This window comes from Pezoporus flaviventris, unplaced genomic scaffold (genome assembly GCF_033815535.1).
Source record: "Pezoporus flaviventris isolate CSIRO_AGI_PZ_B2104156 unplaced genomic scaffold, CSIRO_AGI_Pfla_v1 ptg000738c, whole genome shotgun sequence".
NCBI classification, from domain to species: Eukaryota; Metazoa; Chordata; class Aves; order Psittaciformes; family Psittacidae; genus Pezoporus; species Pezoporus flaviventris.
This window is the reverse complement of record NW_026893283.1, coordinates 12,501-20,000: the sequence shown is the minus strand read 5'-3', so window position 1 is coordinate 20,000 and position 7,500 is coordinate 12,501.

Here is a 7,500-nt window from a genome sequence, read left to right as displayed (position 1 = left end):
CGAGGTACCCGCGACGTACGCGCGAAGTAGGCGAGAGGTACGCGCGAGGTACTCCCGAGGTGCGCCCAAGGTACGCGCGAGGTATTCCCGAGGTACGCCCGAGGTACGCGCGAAGTAGGCGAGAGGTACTCGCGAGGTGCTCGCGAGGTGCTCCCGATGTACTCCCGAGGTGCGCGTGAGGTACTCGGCTCTCCCGTTACCGGCGGTGGCAGCACTGGGCGAGCCGCAGCCGCTGGGTCTGTCGAGGTACCGCCGCCCCCTGTCGCGCCCCGTCCCGTCCCCGGGCCCCGCTCCGCTCGGGGCCGGCCGGCGGACGCCGCCGCCGCCACACGCGGGTGCCCCGTGCAGAGCGGAGCAGCGGGGCCGCGGCCGCTCTCCCCCCACTCCGCAGCCGCCCGGCAGCCGCCACCCCCGAGCTCCTGATCTGAGTCACCTCGTTGATGTCCTTTACAGGACGTAATAGCTACTTCTTCAGGTAGCTGAACAGCTTCCAGTAATTGTAGAATTTCTGTAGCATGTTTAATCTGTTTCCTTTGTGTGTTCAAAAGTCCTCCTTTCTTCCAGGGATCAGCATGTGCATGTACCACACCAAATGCGTATTTAGGATCAGTCCAAATATTCTTCCTTTTCTCTTTAGCCAGTTCCAGGGCTCTCGTTAACGCTATTATTTCTGCCTTCTGGGCAGAGATATTCGCAGGTAAAGGTTTAGCTTCTATTACCTGTGAAGTGGTGGTAATGGCATATCCTGCCTTTCCTTTACCATTTCTCATGAAGCTACTACCATCAGTAAACCGAGAATCAGCATCTTCCAGAAGTTTTTCTTTTAAGTCAGGTTCTTTCCAGTGTGCCAAAATGCACCCAAAGGACTCTTTCTCAAGATCTCTTCACTCTGCTGATTTTCCATCCTCGGTCTCACACACGCAGACGCAGACAGACACACGAACGGGATCCCACAGACACATTGTTACATTAATTGCAACAATGTATTCTAGTTCAGAGTTCCATTTTTAGGCCATTTTCCCTGATCTTCCAAAGTATACAATGTTTCTACATTCTGCTGATTTTCCATCCTCGGTCTCAGGCACACAGACACAGACAGACACAGGAACGGGATCCCGCAGACAAACTGTTACATTAATTGCAACAAGGTATTCTAGTCCGGTCCTTCTTTCCAGTGCGCCAAAATGCACCCGAAGGACTCTTTCTCAAGATCTTTTCACTCTGCTGATTTTCCATCCTCGGTCTCACACACGCAGACGCAGACAGACGCAGGAACGGGATCCTACAGACAAACTGTTACATTAATTGCAACAATTTATTCTAGTTCAGAGCTCCATTTTTAGGCCATTTTCCCTGATCTTCCAAAGTATACAATGTTTCTTCACTCTGCTGATTTTCCATCATCTGTCTCAGGCACACAGACACAGACAGACACAGGAACGGGATCCCGCAGACAAACTGCTACATTAATTGCAACAATGTATTCTAGTTCAGAGTTCCATTTTCCCTGATCTTCCAAAGTATACAATATTTCTCCACTCTGCTGATTTTCCATCCTCGGTCTCAGGCACGCAGACGCAGACAGACGCAGGAACGGGATCCCACAGACAAACTGTTACATTAATTGCAACAATTTATTCTAGTTCAGAGCTCCATTTTTAGGCCATTTTCCCTGATCTTCCAAAGTATACAATGTTTCTCCACTCTGCTGATTTTCCATCCTCGGTCTCAGGCACACAGACACAGACAGGCACAGGAACGGGATCCCGCAGACAAACTGTTACATTAATTGCAACAAGGTATTTTAGTCCGGTCCTTCTTTCCAGTGCGCCAAAATGCACCCGAAGGACTCTTTGTCAAGATCTTTTCACTCTGCTGATTTTCCATCATCGGTCTCAGGCACACAGACACAGACAGACACAGGAACGGGATCCCACAGACAAACTGTTACATTAATTGCAACAATTTATTCTAGTTCAGAGCTCCATTTTTAGGCCATTTCCCCTGATCTTCCAAAGTATACAATGTTTCTTCACTCTGCTGATTTTCCATCCTCGGTCTCAGGCACACAGACACAGACAGACACAGGAACGGGATCCCGCAGACAAACTGTTACATTAATTGCAACAAGGTATTCTAGTCCGGTCCTTCTTTCCAGTGCGCCAAAATGCACCCGAAGGACTCTTTGTCAAGATCTTTTCACTCTGCTGATTTTCCATCCTCGGTCTCACACACGCAGACGCAGACAGACGCAGGAACGGGATCCTACAGACAAACTGTTACATTAATTGCAACAATTTATTCTAGTTCAGAGCTCCATTTTTAGGCCATTTTCCCTGATCTTCCAAAGTATACAATGTTTCTTCACTCTGCTGATTTTCCATCATCTGTCTCAGGCACACAGACACAGACAGACACAGGAACGGGATCCCGCAGACAAACTGCTACATTAATTGCAACAATGTATTCTAGTTCAGAGTTCCATTTTCCCTGATCTTCCAAAGTATACAATATTTCTCCACTCTGCTGATTTTCCATCCTCGGTCTCAGGCACGCAGACGCAGACAGACGCAGGAACGGGATCCCACAGACAAACTGTTACATTAATTGCAACAATTTATTCTAGTTCAGAGCTCCATTTTTAGGCCATTTTCCCTGATCTTCCAAAGTATACAATGTTTCTCCACTCTGCTGATTTTCCATCCTCGGTCTCAGGCACACAGACACAGACAGGCACAGGAACGGGATCCCGCAGACAAACTGTTACATTAATTGCAACAAGGTATTTTAGTCCGGTCCTTCTTTCCAGTGCGCCAAAATGCACCCGAAGGACTCTTTGTCAAGATCTTTTCACTCTGCTGATTTTCCATCATCGGTCTCAGGCACACAGACACAGGAACGGGATCCCACAGACAAACTGTTACATTAATTGCAACAATTTATTCTAGTTCAGAGCTCCATTTTTAGGCCATTTTCCCTGATCTTCCAAAGTATACAATGTTTCTTCACTCTGCTGATTTTCCATCATCTGTCTCAGGCACACAGACACAGACAGACACAGGAACGGGATCCCGCAGACAAACTGTTACATTAATTGCAACAAGGTATTCTAGTCCGGTCCTTCTTTCCAGTGTGCCAAAATGCACCCGAAGGACTCTTTCTCAAGATCTCTTCACTCTGCTGATTTTCCATCCTCGGTCTCACACACGCAGACGCAGACAGACGCAGGAACGGGATCCCAGAGACAAACGGTTACATTAATTGCAACAATGTATTCTAATTCAGAGCTCCATTTTTAGGCCATTTCCCCTGATCTTCCAAAGTATACAATGTTTCTTCACTCTGCTGATTTTCCATCCTCGGTCTCAGGCACACAGACACAGACAGACGCAGGAACGGGATCCCGCAGACAAACTGTTACATTAATTGCAACAAGGTATTCCAGTCCGGTCCTTCTTTCCAGTGTGCCAAAATGCACCCGAAGGACTCTTTCTCAAGATCTCTTCGCTCTGCTGATTTTCCATCCTCGGTCTCACACACAGAGACACACGAACGGGATCCCACATTAAAATCCAAAACCTTTCCTACAAGACGCCCACTGCGTCTCCCAGGACGCAAACCACTCCGGGGACACACTTGCCAACAAAGTTTTCAAGCTGACAAGCAGGTATTCTTGATTGCGGCGCCGGGAGATACGGGCTCCTCGTAACGTGTGTCTCTCAATTGCCACACAAGCCGTCCTTTTCTAGCCACTGGGCATACATACCTATTCACGAGGCTACGTATGGGTGACATAATTTTCCAGGAGGTTCCCCGCCTGCGTGCAGAATTGTGGTGGTGGTGGTGGTCTCTGAGGATCGTTTACTTCTTCCAACGATCTTCATCACTTCTTTCAGCCTTTGAAGCACGCGCAGTAGATGCTCACATCAGTTTAATTGGCTCGTTAGCACCAGAGAGAGACATAATAATCCTCCTATCCTCCTACTTATCAGGTAGTTGAACTGTAGCCCACCCTGGACACCTGCGGTTCCCAGATACTCCTTATCCCCGTGTCCTGTTCTTCTAAACTTTTACTTACAACTATGTCAACTGCAACGATTTCTCTTGTGAGAATTCTGTTCTCTAAGCTGTAGTCTATTTTTTTTCTCTCTGCGTCATGCACCTCAGTGATTTTCCGTTGCTGCTGTTACAAAGCCATCAAACTTAACATGACCCGAAACTGATTCTAAAGGTTTCTGTATTCCATCGTGGGATTTTGCGCCCCCTTGTCTCAGGACCGGGCGGGCAGAGGCGGCGGCCCAGGTCCCGGCGCTCGCCAGACTTTTTTGTTCCGTGGGGGCTTGGGGATTTCGTTGTTTCTTTGGTTTCGCGTGTCCGTCTGCCGACACACAGCCCACCACCCCCTCCCGCCGCGAAAAACACGTCTCTGGCTGGCGGGGGACGGGACGGGACGGGACGGGACGGGACGGGACGGGACGGGACGGACGGACACACACTGGCACTGCACCAGCTACTGAGAAAATAGGCTGCGACTGCTGAACCCAGGACGCGCTGAAATACAGCAGCCGAGGCACCCGGGGGTTCTGCAGATGCCGGGGCGCCCACCACCTCCTCCCCCCACCCCGCTCCGAGGCGCCTCCCCCAGCCTCCTCCCTCCGCAACGGGCTGGGAAGAGATTGCAAAGACGTTCTTCTGGTTGTGGTTTTGGGGAAATGTGTCTGAAACTTCGGAGAAGAGATGAAGATAGCGTGGTTGAGGGTAGAAGGGAGGATTATGTTGCTCTTGGTGACCATCCAAACAGGGTACCCCACTAGTGATGTTCTCGTGTGTGAGGACGGAGGCACGGACCCAGACGTAGAGTGCAAGCTGGATCATCGTTTATTGAACAGATGACACGATATTTATATGCTTCCAAGCAATTAGCCAAGCACTTCTGTGTTTGCCTTGCGATTACATCAGGTGAAAGGTCTACCAGATTTTCCTATCGACATCCTTTCCGGTTCCGCCGTCCTTGTTCCTTGCCAGTTCCAACATCTTCCAAATACCAGTCAGGGACAGGTCACTCTTAATTACCTACTCTAGTTCCCGTGGTCACTCTAATTGCCAGTCTTTGATACATTCCAACACCACCACCCCCCCCCACACCCCCCCCCCCCCCCACCCCCCCAGTTTCTCTTGTTTAGGTAAGGAGGAGGATGTGCTGCAGAGCAGGGCTTGCCTCTGCAGCACGGGAGTGAGAGGACAAGGCAGGTCCCTCGTTCCGGGGCTGGCTGCAGGGTGTGAACGTGGGTGTGCAGCCAGGGGTGCCCAGCGGTGTCCTGGCGAGCAGGGTCCCTGCAGTCCAGGGGCCGTGTGCCGGGGCAGGGACTCCTCCACCTGCCAGGGTCGGTCAGCGCTCAGCCTGCCTGGGAGCTCCCCAAGGTGCTCGAGGAAGCTGAGGGGGAAGCAAGAACCCCTGGCCGGCAAGGAAAAGCCGCCTTGCCTCTAGGACTACCGAGAGGGAGCAGAGTCGGGCAGAGAGCAGGAGCTCCCGGCAGGGACAGCTCCAAGAAACAGAGACACGGGCCACCCCGTCCCCACCACCGGGCCCTAGGCAAGCCCAAGCGAGAGACAGACGCCGGCCGCTAAGGCACCTCTGCGCCGGGACGTACCGAGACAGAAACGCAGTCGGTAACAGAAACTGTCCGCGCTCAAGTAAATGCTCAGATTACCGCAGGGGCGGTGGCCGGGAGGACCGAACATCGCGTTCCCCTTACAAGCTCCCGCGCTCGAGCGTGGGATACACTGTAACACACTAGCCGGCGCACCTGCGGGTCTGCCGATGCCGCGCTGCACCGCGCCGCGCCGCGCCGCCCCGCCCCGCCCGCTCTTCGCGGAGCAACCCCCCCCCGCCCCCCGCCCCCGCCCCCCCGCCTCCTCCCCCCCCCCCGTGAGATCTATAGGAACGGATCGTGTCAGCGACTTAGGAGTCCTCGTCATCGTTGCGCTTTGGGTGGAATCCGAAATCCTTGAAATCGTCGCCTCGTGTGTAGAACGTAGAAGAAGGATTAGATTTTCCTGTCAGTACAACGATGAAAAAGAAGAAACAAAGGAACAATCCTTCTTAATCAAAACGCTTTGTTACTTTAAGGGGTACTTCGTTTAACTACTTGAATGTCTAAAACGTTTTGCTAATTAAAGGGGTACTTTGTTTAAGCGCTTGAATGCCTTAAGGGGGTTAGGTAATCGAGAGATCCATCCTGTCACAGGATGAGGTGAAACTTGTGTATTAACTGTATAAGAAATGGAATTTAGGGGGACTAAGATGGTGGTTAAGCTTGTGATAGACATCCCCCGTTACTGCATTACCAAGGAATTCAATAACTCTTTTAAGAAGTTTCTTCACCCGAAGACAAGACCCCAGCAACAGGAGGAGAACAATGAAAAGGACCCACGTCGATATTCGGGTGAAGGAGGCGACAGGATTGGCTGAAACCCAAGACCGAGGAGTATAAGAGACTGTACCCCAGAAATGTCGGTGTGCGTCTTGGGAGGAGCGGAGACCCCCCGGCGTACCCAGCGCTGCTTGCTTATTGCCTCTCGGTATTAATCAATTGTAATTTAATTAAAAATTAATTAAATCAGATCATGGTCAAGGCGAAATTTTTATAACACCACACCCCCACCCCCACCCCCCCCCCAGCGGCGCATACATAACAGACGCAGAGAGAGAGAGAGCGAGCCCAGTGCACGCCCCTCCCCTCCTCCCCTCCCGCTCCCCCTCCCCCTCCCTTCGCGCTGCCGTTCCGGACCCGCCGCGCCTTGGGTGCGGCCCCAGTCCCCAGACAGCGGCACCGCCCAGGAGCAGGTGGGCGGAGGGAGGGGCAGCGTTCGGCAGCCTGACGCTCTGCGGCTGCGCCCTCGCCCCCCCCTTCGCCCCCCCCCGACCCCCCTCCGGCTCGCCAAGCGGGTCCCCGTCAGCGAAGAAAACACGGGCTGCTCCCGCCGGGCGGGCAGTCTCGCGCTCAGTTCGCCGGGGGCCGGTAAGGAGGCAGGCAGGCAGGCAGGCAGGCAGGCAGGCGAGGGAGCGAGCAAGAAAGCAAACCAAGCAAGCAGGAGACAGTGGTCGGTGAGCAGGCGGGGAGCCTAGCGCACGCAGAGGTGGGCTGGGTGTGGGGGGGGGGGGGGGGGGGGTGCGCGCGTGTGCGCGTGTGTGTGTCGGGTGTGCGTGTTCGCGTGCGGTATTTCTTTTTTTTTTTTTTTTTCCGGAGTTCTCTCTGTGGTTCCCTTGGGGTTTCTCGGTTTCTTTTTACTTTTCGGTTTTCCCTTCTCCGTTTTTTGACCCACGCCCCCTCCCTCCTTTTGATTTTTGTAACCAACCGCGGCAGGGTGCGCAGCAGCAGGAAGGGAGGCCCCGCCCCGTCGGGACTTTCCCGTCTGCCGGCTGGACACGGGAGCCGGCAGGGTCCCGCGCGCACTGGCGGGCAGAAATGAGCTGGGTTGGTTCCGCTGGTGGGAGCT